The following is a 19,408-nucleotide window of genomic DNA, read 5'->3' as shown; positions in this document are numbered from 1 at the left end:
CTTGGGGTCAGGAGTTCGAGCCCAGTCTGGCCAACATGCTGAAACCCCTTCTCTACCAAAAACACAAAAATTTGTCTGGTATGGTGGCACAAACCTGTAGTCCCAGCTACTGGGGAATCTGAGGTGGGAGAATGGCTGGAACCTGGGAGGCAGAGGTTGCAAGGAGGCAATGAGCCTAGATGGCACCACTGCACTCTAGCCTTGGTGACAGAGTGAGGCCCTATGCCAAATTTAAAAATAAAAAAAAAGAAATTGGAAGAATGCTGTACTTTACATTAAATCAAAATCAATCAATCAATCTCTCTCTCTCTGTCTCTCTCTCTCTCTGTCTCTCTCTCTCTCTCTCTCTCTCTCTCTCTCTCTCTCTCTCTCTCTCTCTCTCTCTCTCGGCCTAAAACTCTGCCTGGCATATAACACTTAATACACATTTTGTGGAATAAATGAATGTGAGATCTTTCTATTAACACTACATCAAACCATTGAGCCCTCACACAACAGGTATATTTCCTTTTCTACACAACAGGCACCATGGTCCCCGGGGTCTTCCTTTGTCTAGGACGAACATTTCTGATTCCTTCAATAGTTCCGAAAAGTTCTCATATTGACTGCCCTACACTTCACGCCAGTAGTAGGACTTCTAAGTTGCCCAGCAGAGAGCCCAAGTTGCTGTACATTGCGTCTCACAACATTTCAGGTGAGATATGGAGAGGTAAGTGCTGGGGTGATGGGAGGAAAGGGAGTGAGGTTAGTTGCTTGAAAAAGAAAAGCCAAAATTTTTTTAATTTACTTTATTTGCTTTCTGAGCACCTTCTTAATAGCCTTCTAGAGATCATTCTTTTTACTGTGTCTCAACATTCTTTTTCCACACCCAAGGCAGTCGCATAGCATCTTTTACCTCCTCCTCCTTCCCTGCCATAGAGCTGGATGTTCTTTCCAGACTCTCATAGGATTGTGGATTCCCTCAATCCTCACTTCTTTTATTACTAATATTTTTTCGAGACAAAGTCTTGCTCTATTTCCTAGGCTCAAAAGCAGTGGCGCAATCTCAGCTCACTGCAACCTCTGCCCCCCGGGTTCAAGTGATTCTCCTGCCTCAGTTTCCCGAGTAGTTGGGATTACAGGCCCATGCCCAGCTAATTTTTGTATTTGAGTAGAGATGGGGTTTTGCCATGTTGGCCAGGCCGGACTTGAACTCCTGACCTCAGGTGATCCACCTGCCTCAGCCTCCCAAATTGGAGATTACAGGCGTGAGCTACCATGCCTGGCCCTCACTTCTTTTTGCTGGTCTCTACCTTAAGTATTCTGATATGCAAAAATACATGAGAATATGGGAGCTATCACTTCAAATCCAGGTTTCTTTTGATCATACATCTTTCACATCGTGTTGACATTTGGAGAAGAGCATAGTATGAAGCTTCTTTTGTATTTCCAAGATGAAATTTAACAAGTTTGACTCAATCCTTTGTGAGGCCCATCCTTATCCACCCCCATTAGAATGAAATATAGCTTAAAGCTTGAGTTATATACCTTAGAATATGGTTTAACAAAAACTAAAAATTGAAAAAAAAAGGTGTGGCATCCTTGGTATTTGTGGGTGAACTCTGTGGTGACTGCTTTAATTAATTTCTGTAATTGGAATTCCACCAAGACATAAATTTACTCATATCTATTTTTAAAGACAAGAATATTGATTTTGGACCAGCAATAAATTCCTGTAATATTTGTCCTCAGTGAAAAGCCAAGACAATTCTAGGCCATTTCTTTTTGTCTTGAAAACGTTATGCCAAAACCATCATTTTGTTGGCTGCATACATCCTGATTTATATTCGATGAGTTATAAAAGGCTTTTATAGTGGAGATGGCCGAGTGACATTTTCCTATAAATCACGACCATTTTTACTGCCACAAAATTTTAGGACTGAACTTCAAATACAACTGTGCTGTAAACTTTGTGGATGGAACCACATACTTGCTGAATGAGAAACATGTTTCCCTTTCACCGTGAGTGACTGCATATTCCAGTCAGTCTCTGGCAGATGAGAGCATCACTAAAACCCAGGGAACCAGGCTTTGCTTCGATGGTGCAGCTTGTGAAACACAGGTCACCCAGAACACCTTTGAATACAGCTATGCTTTCATTCCCATGAATCATTCAGGTCCATATCGATACTGTATGTCGAGCTGAAATAAACTAGCTGTTAAAGGCAACAAGAATGAGGGGAAGCTAATTTTGGCAAACATCAGTATTGCGGATCGGAAATATAACACTACAGAATAGAATCCAATTTCATTCTGAATGCATCCTTACGAGAATGTCTTCTGATCATGGAGGTGTCATCTTTGCACATAACTCTCCTACATCCTCCAGTGACCACAGCTGTTAGAGTCAAAGGTAACCTGCTTTTGTAAGAAGTAGTGTAGAGCAAAGATGAGGGTACCAGGGATTAGAAGCTCTGAATTTTCTGTCACCCCATCTTAGCGAAAAAAACAACAACAACCTGGATTTAGAAGGCAGAAGAGGCCGGGTGCAGTAGCTCAAGCCTGTAGTCCCAGCACTTTGGGAGGCCGAGGCGGGTGGATCACGGGGTCAAGAGATCGAGACCATCCTGGTCAACATGGTGAAACCCCGTCTCTACTAAGAAATATACAAAAAATTAGCTGGGCATGGTGAGGCATGCCTGTGATTCCAGCTACTCGGGAGGCTGAGGCAGGAGAATTGCCTGAACCCAGGAGGCGGAGGTTGCCGTGAGCCAAGATCGCGCCATTGCACTACAGCCTGGGTAACAAGCGCGAAACTCCGTCTCAAAAAAAAAAAAAAAAAAAAAAGAAGGCAGAAGAATGGCTTATGTGATTTTAGAAAATGGTTACTAAAACTCTTCGTCCCTAGATTACTTATCTGTAGTAACAGATGTTCTATTAATAACATAGGTGAAATAAATGTCACTGTATCCCCTCCCCCCATCAAGGTAAATTAAATCTGGTTTAAGTATCCACTTACTAAGAGGAGCAAAATCTTTGGATCAATTCTGGATGTCCTCTACCCTACTCTTTGTGGGTACTAGAACCCAGACTTACATAGTCAAGAAAGACTGTGACAGAGGCATCTCATTTTCAGTAACAAAGTGGTAGCCATTGTGACTGTTTATTTCCTAAGACTCATCCTCTCAAATATGCACAGCTTTTGCTAGCAGCATCACATTCTTCATGTCACCTTCAGGTACAGAGGAGGCTCCCGAAGTCCTGGAGCTTGGTGCCAAGTCTCTCCTGGTACCAGCGTAAGTCCCCTACACCCCAATTCATTACCTTTCTTCACATTTGCAGTCTGGTAAAACTATCTATGTAGTCTAGACTGGGCTCTGTTTCAATCCAGGAAAACCACAGCCTGCTTCCTCATTTTGTCTCTGACAATGGAGACTCAAAATACTGAGAGACTTGTACATGCATAAGCCTACACTTGCATGCATGTGTTTACACTCACACGCACTCATGCACACATGCATACACACACACATGCACCCACACACACACACACACATGCACCCACACACACACACACATGCACCCACACACACACACACACACACATGCACCCACACACACACACACACATGCACCCACACACACACACACATGCACCCACACACACACACACACATGCACCCACACACACACACACACATGCACCCACACACACACATGCACCCACACACACACATGCACCCACACACACACACATGCACCCACACATACACACACACATGCACCCACACACACACACACACATGCACCCACACACACACGCGCGCACACACACACACACTGACCCTTGGAGATAAGAAGAATTCAGACCGGCTCAATTTTCTTGGGAGAAGTAGGGATAGTGGAGATGTTTTAGTCCTAAGTTCTGGTGAGTCCACAGCAAGAGTGGGAATTGTGAGGAGCGATTACAACATCTCGTTTATTATGTAAAATACAAAAAAAAAATCTCATCTACTTTCTGGGTATTACCAGCTAAACACTCATTGATTCTAAAGCTAGACTTTCAGCTTCTCTCTCCTGAGCTCCAAATCTGTTTGGTCAGCCCTCCCCCAAGTTCCTCTTGGCAACATATTAAAAATCAAACTTATCATCACCACTCCACCCACCCTTTTTCCTAGAGTACATATGTCTGTAAATGGCATCACCATCATCCAGCTAGAAACACAGGTCTCGTCCTCGAGTCCTCCCCTCTCCTCTTTCTCAGTCACATATAATCAACTCTGCAAAGTTCTATTGATTTTCCAAACTTAAAATAACTAAAATCTGCTAACTCATCTTTTACTATTCTAGATCAGTCCCCATCATTTTTATGGGTTGCTACTATAGCTTCTTAATTGCTCTCCCTACTCCAAATTTTATTCTGGGCTTGCTCCCAGCCAAAACACATTACAGCCAGAGTGTTCTTTGTAAAATGCATGTCATTGCAGTGGGCTAATAGTAATCTCTCAGTAATGCTTTTCAACTGATTTTAATATATCTCCCCTACTTTCTATTGGTTACCTTTTTCCTGCATGTCCTTTTCCATCGTATTCTTTAGAATAAACTAAGATGCTATAGTAAATATCAACTATACCAAAATGGAATCATGGTTCAGTACAGTAGAAGCTTTTCCCCCACAGTCCTGAGCAGGTATCAGTTCTCTGGAAGTGCTTCTCCTTCAAGCTGTTATTCGGGGACTCCAGACGCCTCCATCCTGTTGCTGTACTATCCCCTAAGGTCTACTCTGCACCTGTATGCAGCCAGATCCAGGAGGACGGGCATGGTGCAAGGCATCATGGAATCAATGCACCAAGCCTAGAAATGGCACCCATCACTTCCATTCCTACTACACACCACCATACCCAAGAAGATGGGGTCATGGATTTTGTAAATAGCTAATAGATATGCCCTTGAAATTAACAGAAAGAAAAAAAGGGCATAATAATCACTTCTTCAGTTTCTTAAGAAAGGTTTCCTAAGAGTGGTAGATTCAGGTGTCTGACTGGCAGAAGAGTGTTAATGTAATTAAGAATATGAGCTTTTGAGACAGAGACTTAACGTTTAAATCTTGCTTCTCGTGCTTACTAGTTCACTCAGTTAGGTAATTTATTTGAAATCATCCAAGTAGTGATTTGGAATAAACCATATCAAAAAGCATGAACTTTTTTAAGGACTAAGGGAAATTAAATATTTAGAACAATCGGCTCAGTCTCTGTCAAAAGGAAGTCTTGCTAAATGGAAGCAATTACCATTAGTTATTGGTTGGGTGAGATGAAAGCTGGAAACAGAGGTTAGAAAGAAACAGTTTGGAATTCTGCCTTGTGACATTTGGCAAATTATTTAACATATTCCAGACCTTTGTTTTTTTCATCTACAAAATGAGCATAATTCCTTATACCTGATAGAAGAATATGGGACACAAATGAAATATGCATATAACTGTTGGCATTGTATTCAGCCCTTATACATGATAATTATGATTATGGGAGGAAACTCGGTGTATCAGGAGGAAGAAAGTATTTATATGGTAAAATATTTTTTCCCCTTTCAGAGAAAATAACTGATCATTTTAAACTCTCTACTTTCTCTCTTTAAACTCGAGATTTTCAATTTTCAAACCACAAATCTCAAGTATGCAAAAAATGTAAGTATTTTTCCTAGTTTCTGTCCAAAACTCCTATGGCACCTAGAGCAGAAATTGAGTTTTGCAATTTCAAGGGAAATTCAGTCACTTAAAGTTTTTCTCAGTCAATTACAAGTAAACTCAGCCAATTTATGGTTCATCACCTCCCTGACTTTGTGGGGCTACTGAGAATTAGGAGACCCTAGAAGTCATTTACCATCCAGAATAAGACACTTTATTCTAAGTTATCAGCGACCCTGCTCACTTCCACTATTTATACAACCCTTAGCGGAAGTGAGCAGGTAGTTTCTGTGTGGCTGCCTGGTGTCCAATCTGTGAGGCAGGAGCCTGTTGGCAAGACTCCCTCTTGCTTTGCTGAGAGCTGTTTTTCCTTTTTCCTTTTTGCCCAATATATTCTCCTCCTCACCCTTCTATGTGTCCGCGAGCCTCATCTTTCCTCCTCCTGTGACAAGAACCCAGTTTTCGCTGAACTGAGGAGAAAGTTCTGCAGCACTGACTCCTCCCTTCTTGCCACACCTCTTATTGCTAATGTGACTTCTAGTCCTCCTGCCACCTCATGGACCACCCCTCAGCCTTTGCAGTGGATTCCCCTGCTTATGCCACCATTCCTTGGCATTCTTCCTTACTTTCACTCTTTCTCTCAATACTCACATATCATTGATTCTAACCTATATTCTGACAATTCTGAAGATGTGTACTGCTTCAGCCCAGGTCATTATTATGATCTTAAGACTCAAGTAACCAATGGCCTACTTGGTATGCTCATGCATGGGTCTAAGAGTCAATGCAAAGTTGACAAGGACAAACAGAGCTTCTGATTTCTGTCTCTACCCGAATCTTCTTTTTCCTCCAGCCTTCCGCCTCTAAGTTAATGGCACCACCATCCACCCTGATACTCACATCATTCTTGACCTTGATTTCTCTTTTCCCCCACCCACTACATGCTAATAAATCTATTTCATCCTGTTTGATTAGGAGAGTAAGACACTTTATTCTAAGTCATCAGTGACCCTGCACACTTCCACTAAGATTTACACAACACTGATTAGGGGTTGTCCTCAGACCTCCTTGGCTGCCCTCCGTCCTCCTTGCTGTCACTGCTGCCTAGTGCCTGTACACATGGCACTTGCTTTCACCCACGGCTGCTGTCCTGACTACGACAGCCCTTGGCACAACTGGATTTCCCACCATGGTATTCCGTATCCATGGAGAACTCAGTAGGACTGTCCCAGTCTCTCTACCCTGCCCACTGAGCATCCACATCTCCTCTACTGCTTTTGTGTCATAATCACTTGGAAAAATATCCACAGGTCTGTTGATTCCTCGGGTTAAAAGAGAAAAATCATGGTAATTTATCTTTTATTTGAAGATGTCCCAAATCACTCCGGGGGTCTGGCATCCCTCTCTTTTTGAACAATCCCAGGGGCAGAGCCCTTCAGAGAAACAACAACATCAAACTCATTTGGTTCCTCTCAGAGTTTCTCTTTTCTTCCCCAGCTCAGATAATTGTTTCAAATTTAGAGATATTTGATCCTACTTCACTACAAAAACTTGAAAGTCATGAATTTTATATCTTAATCTCTGTGTTGTTGTGACAATTCTTTCTTAAAGACAAGAAGGCTTAGGTCAGACTTCCAGGGTGACTCCACGCCTATTTCAGATTACCTCCTTTTCATTGAGAAAACAGAGGCATCAAAGAAGAATGATGTTGTCTCACAGTCGCCAAATTCAAGATACCTTGTACATCTTGTATACTCAGGTTTGATGTCTTTCTATCCTACCTCCGTCCTTTGGGACTCTGCCTTGTTCCGCTTTCAAGGTGGTCTCACAATATATTAGTTTTCTTCCACATCAGAGGTCAACAAACATTTCCTGTAAAGGCCCAGATAGTAAATATTTCAGACTTTGCTGGCCATGCAGTCTCTGTCGCTATCTCAGAACTCTGCCATCGTAGCAGGAAGGCAATTATGGATAATACGTAAGCAAAGAGGTCTGTGTCCAAATAGAGCTCATTTATGTACACCAAAATGTGAACTTCATATAATTTTCAAACCAATAAAATTTTCTAAAAAAATTGTTAACCACTTACAAATGTAAAAACTATTCTTAGCTCACAGGCCATTAGCAATTTACAAAAATAGTCAGCAGACTGAATTTGGCCCACAAGCCATTGTTTGTCAACCCCTGTACTACATTATTTATCTCTCATTACTTAGCAGATTATTGACAGCCAGTTGTATTATATGCTCCAGGGTCTTATGACTTTTTTTTTTTTTTTTTTTTTGAGATGGACTTTTGCTCTTGTTGCCCAGGCTGGAGTGCAATGGCATGATCTTGGCTCACAACAACTTCTGCCTCATGGGTTCAAGCAATTTTCCTGCCTCAGCCTCCTGAGTAGCTGGGATTACAGGCATGTGCGACCATGCCCGACTAATTCTGTATTTTTTAAATCGAGGCAGGGTTTCTCCATGTTGGTCAGGCTGGTCTTGAACTCCTGACCTCAGGTGATGTTGCCAGCCTCAGCCTAAAATATTATCTTCCTTTGGTTCTACAAGCATTTCTAGTTACTATATTACTTCTCTGTTGATCTTTACAACAAAACCTCTTAAAACTATTGTACTAGTTAATCCAACATCTATTTTTCTCAATCATTTTTTAAATCATGTTAATGTAGTTGTCATGACACCACTGTTATAAAAGAAACAGCAAAAACTCTTATAAAGATCACAATTATCTCAGTTTCCAAGTTGAATGACACTTTGGGGTCTATATTTTATTCAACTCACAAACAGTTTTTCACCCAGCTGAATATAGACAGAGGAGACAGCCAAAGATCCCCAGCGAAACCCCACCTTCAAGGCTAAAACAGTCTGAAGACTGAAAAACCAGATTGCGGTCCAGATGAAGCCCGCCGTTTCCCAACTGATTCTCTATGAATAATGCTCACCTGCACACTGGGAAAGGGGGTGGAGCCACAGGCAGTGGGAGGGAGTCTGGCCCCTTTAGTTTCTGTGTGGCTGCCTGGTGTCCAATCTGTAAGGCAGGAGCCTGTTGGCAAGATTCCCTCTTGCTTTGGTGAGAGCTGTTTTTTCTTTTTCCCCAATAAATTCTCCTCCTCACCCTTCTATGTGTCCACGAGCCTGATCTTTCCTCCTCCTGTGACAAGAACCCAGTTTTCGCTGAACTGAGGAGAAAGTTCTGCAACACTGACTCCTCCCTTCTTGCCACACCTCTTATTGCTAATGTGACTTCTAGTCCTCCTGCCACCTCATGGACCACCCCTCAGCCTTTGCAGTGGATTCCCCTGCTTATGCCACCATTCCTTGGCATTCTTCCTTACTTTCACTCTTTCTCTCAGTACTCACATGTCATTGATTCTAACCTATATTCTGACAATTCTGAAGATGTGTACTGCTTCAGCCCAGGTCATTATTATGATCTTAAGACTCAAGTAACCAATGGCCTACTTGGTATGCTCATGCATGGGTCTAAGAAGCAGCGCAAAGTTGGCAAGGACAAACAGAGCTTCTGATTTCTGTCTCTACCCGAATCTTCTTTTTCCTCCAGCCTTCCGCCTCTAAGTTAATGGCACCACCATCCACCCTGATACTCACATCATCCTTGACCTTGATTTCTCTTTTCCCCCACCCACTACATGCTAATAAATCTATTTCATCCTCTTCACTGTTGCTGTGCAATTCTCATCCAAGTCACCCTGTCTCTTAACTAAACTGCTACATCTACCCTTTTTTATTCTCCCTTTTACATCTCAGCTCCTCCAATACATTCTCTCTACACAGAATTGAAGATAATGTTTATTCATGAGTTACATCATTTTACAGCTTCCTGTGGCTCCCCACTGCACTATTATGGCCTTCAAGAAGCTGCATGACCTGCCTTTTGCTTTCATTCCATGCTTCCTTTTCCCTTGATGGATAGCTCCCAGCCACAGTCACCTTCTGTCAGGTCCTCAACCGTAGTCAGCTCTTCCTGGCCTCAGGGCCTTTGCATATGTCTTTTTCTCTACTAGAAACAGTCTTCCTTTCGCTACTTAGATGTTGGTATTGAGGCCTGAGGGCTTCTATAAACCTGATTTTTAGATTTCCACCCCTGACATTTATTCTCTAACCCAGCTTTGCTTCTATTACTAATTATATTAATTACTTATGGTAGAGAAGGCTTAAATATATTTATTTATTTATTTATTTATATCTAAGTACAGTTACATCTAGAAGTTATCTACTTATTGTTTTCTGCTTACTGCTTATCTCTCTGACTTGAATGTAAGCTCTGTGGAGTCACAGAGGTCTTTCTTCTTCACTATAGTACGCACAACTCCTTGCACTCTAGTGGACACAATTTGGGAGTGAAGAAATGACCATCTGTGCTCTACTTCACACAAAAAGCAAACACATGAAAGGTGCTGTGGACTAAATGTCTCTGTCTTCCCTCCCACTAATTCCTAAATTGAAGCCCCAATCCTCAACGTGATGATATTTGGAGGTGGGAAATTTAGAAGGTAATTAGGTCATAAGGGGGAAACTTTCATGATAGAATCAGAACCCTTATGAAGATACAACAGAGAGATGATCTCTCTCCACTCTGTAAGGATATAGACTGAATATAGAAAATATTGTACATATACACCATGGAATACTGTACACCCAGAATCATGTCCTTTGCAGAAACATGAATGGAACGGAAGGCTATTATCCTAAGCAAACTAACACAGGAACAGAAAACCAAATACTGTATGTTCTCACTTATAAATGGGAACATTGTATCCACAAAGAAGGAAACAACAGACACAAGGGCCTACTTGAGAGTGGAGGGTGGGAAGAGGGTGAGGATCAACAAACTACCTATTGGGTAATATGCTGATTATCTGAGTGATGAAATAATCTGTACCTCAAACCCCTATGACATGCAATTTACCTATTTCACAAACCTGCACATGTAAACCTGAATCTAAAACTAAAGTTAGAAAAAATAAAAGAGGAACTCATTTACAAACCAGGAAGAGGACCTTTGCCAGAAACCAAAACTGACATCTTGATCTTGGACTTCCAAGCCTCCAGAACTGTGGGAAATGAATTTCTGTTGCTTAGGCTACACGGTCTGTAACACAGATGTTACTCAGCCTACAATAATAGGTTTATCTGGACAGGTTACATCACAATAAAACCATCCTAAGTTGAAAATACTGCAAGTTTAAATGTACTTAATACACCTCGTTTACAACATTATAGCTTAGCCTAGCCTACCTTAATTGTTCTCAGAACACTTACATTAGCCCACAATTAAGCAAAATCATCTAACACAAAGCCTATTTTATAATGAAGTATCGACTATCTCATGCAATTCATTGAATACTATACTGAAAGTAAGAAACAGAACTCAAAGTAAAGTTTCTACCGAATATATATCACTTTGGCACCATTGTTAAGTCAAAAAATCCCAAGCCTGGCCATAGTAAGTCAAAGACCATCTATATTTTGTTACAGCAGCTCAAGCAGACTAAGAAAGTATATCTTAGAATGTTAAATTTGAATGAGACTGTTAGTGACATCTAGTCTAATCTCCTCATTTTACAGATAAATAAGCTGAACTGCAGGGTGATGTTGGTGAATTGAATAAAGTCGAGGCTTAAACAGGACTAGAATTCAGTTCTTTCATTTCTAGCCCAGAGCTGTTTGTTCTGTGTCACAGTGGGTAAGACCAAAGATAGGAAGAGTAATCTTTGTTCTATGCTTTATACCCTTTCTTTATTAAGGTTACTGTTTTCAACCTTTAAATAAGTTGCTAGAGGATCGAGACAGTCCTTTTAATTTGCTTAATGCAGCAAAAAAGGGAGGTAGCTGTATAAATTTTTCCAGACATTCTGTTTATAGCCTTAAAGTTAGTGTCCAATAGAATTTAAATTGAATTTAACCTATTTTTAATATTTCAAACCATAGTTAGTTCATGTTTTCCATATAAAATCTGCAGTTCCATCTTAGCATTTTGCATTTCCATCCTCTTTTTCCACCATCAAGTGGTCTGGCTCTCCCAGGAGTATGGCAGCCAGATGACACATGCTCTTCCAAATAACCCCAGGAGTGGTTTCTCTTTCTGCACTAGGGCTAGGCAGCCAGCTCAGAGAGTGGAAAGAGCATAGGCTAGAAACCAGGCATCTGGTTTACAATCCTGGCTCCACACTAATTCCCTGTATCACTCTGGACAAGCCGCTTAAACAACCCGGCCATGGTCTCCTGATTTGTAGAATGAATGATTGAGAATAAAATTTTCTCAAAGCTTTCAGATAGCTCTAGCCTTCTGTGGTTCTATTTTCTACACATTAAATAAATCTTTGCACCAAACAGTTAATTCACCTTATTTCCTTCTCTCCCATTTATGGTTTTTGGTATTCTTCTTTATAAGGTGATCTCCTTAAAGAATCTTCTCTTCTCAAAATCCACATCACTCCTGAGAATGTCAATTCCCTTTCAATGTTTTACTCTCACTTTCTCAAGCTGTTGCCGCAAGCAAGGAAAATCTGGATGTCATGGGGACCAATTATCCGATAGGCAGCCTCAGTACATGCTCCAGGCACCCTTGAGGCTAAGATTTCTGGATGTTCCTGAAAAATATTAGAGAAAGCTTTCATGACCTCTGAAATCTATCCTTTCACTGCCAATGGCAGTCAGGACATATACCCAAATATCCGGGAAGAAGGAAAGCCTTTTGTTTGAAAATATACCATCTGCTGCTTAAATTGAGGGCAACAAAGTTACTTAACATCATCCTAATACTCTAGAGACTGGCCGCCTTAAAATGAAGTAATGTATTCTTTCATTCCTTTATATATTTAACAAATATGTTTTCAGTGATTACTACATGCCAAGCATTGTGATATATCCTGGTCCCAGAAATAGAGAAGATGCTAATCACCGTCCTCAGAAAACTTGGTCCCCATGCAATGCTGACAAGTAAATATGCAACTACAGTTCAAAATGATAATTGTTATAATTTCCTTATACAGGCTTCACAGTTATTTTGAGGGATATATTGAAGGTCAGTGGATTAATCCAGCCTTGGGTTTCATGTGAATCATAAGAAGGGTTCAAAGTGGAGAGGTGGGCAAGTGGTCATTTTATCCTCATGGTATGGAGCAGTCTTGGAAAAAGCCACATTTGGATGAAATCCAAGACACCACAGTGTCATTTTGAAGTCTCAGGCTATTGGCACACACTTGTTCTAGACTTGTTAAGAGCCTCTGAGCTTTGCTTAAAAGCCAAAGCCTGCTTTTCACCCCAACTCTTGATGTCCTGCTATAGGAGATGCATGCTTTTCCATAGAGAAATTCCCTACAATCCAGAGGAGTTCCTTAGCATGGTAATCCATCTCCCAATAGGAACCAGAGAGACCTGAAACCACATTTTCCACACCAGCTGACACAATGTCCTGTGGTGCCACTGAGAGTGTGTGTGGCATTATTATCTCTGTAGTTGATTTGGAAAAGGTGGGGGGTTTGCCCTGTTATCATGGGGTTGATATTTCAGTTATGATACATTCTAGTTGCCTTTATTCTTTAACTATAGTACAAAGCCAGAAGGTGTGGTAAACCTTAGGACAATAACAACAAATAATTTACAATGATTGAGCATTTACTACATGAAAAACATGGAATTTTAGTTCTCTAAGTGCCTATTCTCCTTTAATGCTCCCAATACTCGTGTGAGGTAGGTACTATCATAATCATTCTCACTTTACCAATGATGAAACTGAAGCTTAGAGAGATTAAATAATTTGCTCTATGCCACAAAACTAGTAAGTGGGAATGTTGAGGTTTTAACAGGATAGCCTGCATGTTTACTTGCTATTTGCCTCAAATCTTTAAAATATATACACTTCTGAGATGCCAATGATTACGGATGCCAAGTAATTTGAAACATTATTCTGATGGTAGAATCAAATTGAAATTTTCTAAAAAGTGAGCAGAACAAAAACTTCAGATGAGTTGTAACGATGAAATAAAAGAGTTCAAAGATGTGGTCCTACTGTGTGCTACTTTGTGAATCTCCTTTTCCACTCAACTCTCTGCAGCCCACTCTTCTGGATATGAATTACCCTCCCTGGCTAATAGAACAAAATGTGTAGGTGCAAAAGAGTAAATGGTTCACATCAAAGTGATTCATCAGGATATTCCATCACCAGCATATTTTCTTGCTCTATTTCAATTAGATAGTTGCTCTTTCAGGCAGGTCTGGAGAACTCATCCACCTCATTTCTAGGTCTTTGATTTCACCTTTCCAGCTGCCTAGAATCCCCTCCATACAGTATGTGGCTATATGAATTATGACTCATAAGTTCCATTTCTGTCAACACATCTTCTCTGCACCAACACAGGAGGGTTGATTAATTTGCATATCAGTAAAATTAGCTGGCCAGATGGGTGGGAAATATCAAAGTCAATATGTGCACTAATCTTATCTACATCAAAGTATGAGGTTAGCTAGCTTGCATAGACCCTCTTCTAGGAAAGGCATGAACAGCAACAACCCTAGGACAACCAATCACAGAAATGGAATTCCCTATGACAAAAGATAGGAATCCTAAGCACGCACTCCCACAGCCATGGTTCATGCTCTCCTACACTCTCTTAACACACAAATGCTTAACCTCTGGCCAGAAGTCCTGGATGTCAAAGCAACTATATCTCTCACATTCTTGATCATACCCAGAGTGGCAGTCTAGCCAGCCACTGGAGACAGAATGAGAGCCCTTCCACTTCTACAGGACTACTCATCACATTCATCCATCCAGAGCTTTTAAGCACGGAGGCCTTTTACTCCTACCCCAAAAGAATAGATTTGTATACATATGTGTATTAATAGGAAAGTTCAACTTCCTATTAATGTGTATTAATAGGAAAGTTCAATAGGATGAATTAATTTCATATTGAATATTTGTGTTAATTTGAATATAAATTATTTGAAATGGCTATCTGCATTGGTTTTTTCTTATTGTAGCAAATATAGTGGAAACATTACAAAACGATTCAATGAAGGTATTAGACTCCCTGTCACTTTCCCATCCTCCTGTCTCCTTTCTGCCAAATCATTTACACTACTTTTTCCAAATTCGTCTTTCACTATTTATGCTGGCAATTTGTTCCATGTCCAGTTTCATGCACCTTTCTAAATTGTATAATTAAGTTGCATATAAATCTCTAGTTTAATCTTTTGGAACACCAAGCAGATCGTTTTAATGAGTATTTACTGAAGGAATAAATGCTTGTCAGATATTCAGCAAATGGGAGACTGAGCAAATGCTGAGAGTAAAGAGAACACGACCACAAAACTTCAATCTGATGAGTTCATAAAATTGAACTCCTAATCCTCAGCCCATGCAAAAGAAAAAACATGAATATCTAAAGTTACAAAGGAACATCAGTCTACATGTTTCATGTTTTTAAATTACTTGGTGAGACAAGGGTACACGGCTCTTCCCAACTTGCCGATGGGAACATGAGGCAGAATACAATAGTGATTTGACTGAGCTTTTTCCACTGAATTTCATTACCTCTTAAAAATGGCCAAAACATCCACAGGACAACTTTATGCCGATTCCCTCAAAAACTTGAAGGCACATTCTTGTGATTTCTCATTTCTGTTTTTGATCAAGTATTATTGTGTCTGCAAGTAAAGTCAAAGTGTAAAATCGATTAAGAAGGATGGAGACTCCTGCAAGTCTGATTCTGAGAGAAATTTTTTACCCTGACTGCAAGGTAAATCCATTACTTCTTGATGAGGTGTCTTCCCTTATTTCAACCGTCAAATTTAATTCTTACCAAAAAGAAAAAAAGAAAATAGTTTTGAGTATAAAATAATATTCAACACACCATAAAGCTGGGGGATGGGAAGGAAGAAGGCAAAAAAAATAAATATTTATGGTTACTTAATAGATTTTTTAAAAATTCAGAACCAGCATTTTAAAAGTCCGACTCCTATTTAAGTTACAGAAAATAAATGAGAGACACTGTGGTGGGGTGGCTATGTCCAAGCTACCCAAATGCTGGGCACACTGCCAGAGCAAGTTGCTGTCTGGTATGCTTCTCTTGATTGATTGGGTAGTTGTGTTATTCACAGCAGAGGAATATGAGAAAGCTAAATATTAGTCAATGGTATTTAGCGTGATGTGGGGGCTGAATAATTCCCCCTCCCCCGACACACACACCCAAAGTATCTACTTCCTAATCCCTAGCACCGGTCAGTATGCTACCTCATATGGCAAAAAGGACTTTGCAGGTATTATTAAGTTAAGAATTATGAGTTAGGGAGACTATCTCGCATTATTTAGATGGGCCTGATATAATCACCATGGTCCTTACAAGAAGGAGGCAGGAGGATAAAGTCTGTAAAGGTGATATGATATCGGAAGTAGTGATTGGAATGAAATGCCCATGAGCTGAGGAATGCTGGCAGCCTCTGGAAGCTGGAAGAGGCAGGAATGGATTCTCTAATAACGCCCTAAAAGCATCCAGTCCAACCAGAACCTTGATATTAGCCTCTTAAGACTCATTTTGGATGAATGTAAGAGATAGCGCTGTATTTTTAAACCTCTAAGTCAGTGGCAATTTGTTACAGAAACAATAAGAAACTAGTATAACAAGGGAAATAAATCTATTCTGAGTGTCAATATATTTACCTTCTATTCCAGCTTTGTCACTAATTTGCTATGTGACTTTAAGTACATTCTCTAACCTCTCTGTATTCGGGTTTTCACAGAACTATAATAGGAAGAGAGGAGAGATCAAAGCAGAGCTTGAAAACTAGTGGTATATAATTTGGAATTGGCCTGTTGAATATGTTGTAAACATTTTGGGAGGCTGAGGCAGGTGCATCACCTGAGATCAGGAGTTTGAGACCAGCCTGGCCAACATGGTGAAACCCGGTCTCTACTTAAAATACAAAATTAGCTGAGCATGGTGGTGCCTGCCTGTAGTCCCAGGTACTTGGGAGCCTGAGGCTGGAGAATCGCTTGAAACTGGGAGAAGGAAGTTGAAGTGAGCTGAGATCGCACCACTGCACTGCAGCCTGGGTGACAGAGCAAGACTCTGTCCCCTCAAAAAATTAAAACATATATATATATACATATATATATATACATATATATAGTAAACATTTTTGCAATGTGTTTAAAAGTATAGTTACAAACTCTTAAAAATGAAGACTTTATATATATCTTATAGATACATAAAATATATATGTGTAAGTATATATATCTATATATATACACACATACACATGCACACACACACACACACACATATTATATATATATATATATATATTATATATATATATATATATATATATATATATATATATAATCTATTGGAAACACAAAAGATCTGGCAAAACTGAGCCAGTTTCCTCCATGGCAATAATCTGCCAGTGTTAACTCTCCCCAGTTCCCACCTAGCCAGCCTCACACTTTTGATACCTGTCTAGCCCCGTGATTCCTAATAGTAGGAATAAGTATTTACAACCTCTGCACAGCATAATTAATTTCTACCTTCTATAATTTTATCATTATTTTGTATCAACAGTCAGAGTCATAGAATAATACAACTTACATGGAGATATTATGTTACAGTAAGCATTCCAAAATGCACCCCCCTGCCCAAGATTTTCCACCCTAATTCCCATGACTGTGAAAATAATTACGTGAAGAGATTTTGCAAATATAGTTAAAGGTTTTCAGTCAGTTTACTCCGAGTTAGTTCAAGGAGAAATTACCCTAGCAGGCCCAATCACAGAAGTCTTTTAAAATTGGAGTATTTATCTGACTGGTAGCAGAAGGAAAATATTCCAAAAGGATTTGTTCTGCTGTTGCTGGCTTTGAAGAGGAATGAGGGCACTGCAAGGACCAACCTTGAGGAGCTGAGAGTGACCTTGGCTGAGAGTCAGAAAAGAAGGGGACCTTAGTTTCTCAGTTGTAAGGAACTGTATTCTGCCAACAGTCTGAATGCCTTTGGAAATGGATTCTTCTTCATGGCCTCCAGATAAGAGGCCAGCATGGATGACGCTTTGATTTCTGCCTTTTGGGACATGAAAGAGGAAACCCAGCTGAGCTTCCCTAGACTCTTGACCTACAGAAATGAGCTAATATGTGGGTGTTGGTCTAAGCTGCTAAGTTTATGGTGACATCTTATAATAGCAATAAAAAATTGATATATACTATAGAAGATATAATCAAGAAAACTTTTATCCTTGCTGCCAAGATGGAGAAGTAGAGGAATCTGTCATTGCGGGGCAGGGGGGGGGGCGGGATCTAGCAGTCTCCTAAGAGGTCTCTCTAAGTGGAATCTATTACACGAGAAAATTTGCCATGTTTCAGCATCTGCAGTCTGAGACTTACAGGCTCAGAAATGTGTTTACTTTCACTAAACTCAGATATATCTCAGGGGAATACTCAAATTATCCAAGTTCTTGGTACTGATGTATAAAACCAGAATGTCATATAATAATACACAGTGACCTTAGTAAGCCCCAAGATAACTAAAATACAAACAGCATCATGACCAGCACAGTCATTTGGATAATAAAATTGTAATTCCACTTACAAACCACAAGTTGATTGATGTTCTTACAGTTAAAGCTCTGGGTACAAATTATACATTCCTCGAATTGAAGTTCCTGGGACAAAACGTAAGTACACATTTTTGGGTTTTGATGAATATCGTCAAATTGCTTTCCAGAAAGACAGTACCCATGCATAACCTGTGGCACATAGAAGTGCCTCTTCCAAAATTTTGTCAACACTGGTGATCTTTTCCCCAGATTTATGGAAGTATAATTGACAAATACAAGTTGTATATATTTAAGTGTACAGCATGATAGTTTGATATATGCATTTTTTGTGAAATGATTACCACAATCGACTAACATATCTGTCTCCTCGTATAGTTACATTCTCTTTATTGTGGAAAGAATACTCAAGATACACTCTTTCAGAGAATTTCAAGCATATAATACATTACTATTATATAGCCACCATGCTGTACATGAGGTCTCCAGAGCTTAGTCACCTTATAACAAAGTGTGCACCGTGGAAATGGAAAATTGCTGGTGATTTTTTTAATGTTTATCAACTTAAAAACCAGAAAATTATATTTTAATTGGCAATTTCTAAATTATTGATTGTAACTTTCTTTGTATTTGTACTGGTAATTTGTCCATCTTTTTTTGTAATGGGTATTTATGCCATTGGTCCATTTTTTGATTGGCTTGCCTATATTTTTCATCCTAACTTACTAGAGTATCTCACATGTTAAGAATATTAAAACCTAGTCATATATTTTGCAAATAGCACTACAACTTGTTTTTCTCCTCTTTCATTCATTAATATTTTTAAATAGGGCAGGCTTTTTTTTATTTTTATAAGATTAAGTCTTTTATCAATTCCTTTTTTTGGTGGTATGCTTAGAAAATGTTGCTCCAAGCTCACACATTCATCCCTCCCTATTTTCCTTTAAAATTTGATGGCTGGATTTTTTCCATTTGCACGTTTAATCTGTCTGGAATTCATTTTACTATATGATGTTTGAAAGGGATATACTCTGTTTTTCCAAATTGTTAGCAAGTTCTACCAATACTATGTACAGAATAAATCAAAAGCATTTTACGGTCTAGTATCTCAGAGTTCATGCACACAATATGGTAGACATTTGGCAATTTTTCTCCCAATAGTGGTGCCCTT

This window comes from Callithrix jacchus, chromosome 16 (genome assembly GCF_049354715.1).
Source record: "Callithrix jacchus isolate 240 chromosome 16, calJac240_pri, whole genome shotgun sequence".
In the NCBI taxonomy this organism is placed as follows: Eukaryota; Metazoa; Chordata; class Mammalia; order Primates; family Cebidae; genus Callithrix; species Callithrix jacchus.
Note: the sequence above shows the minus strand (reverse complement) of the source record.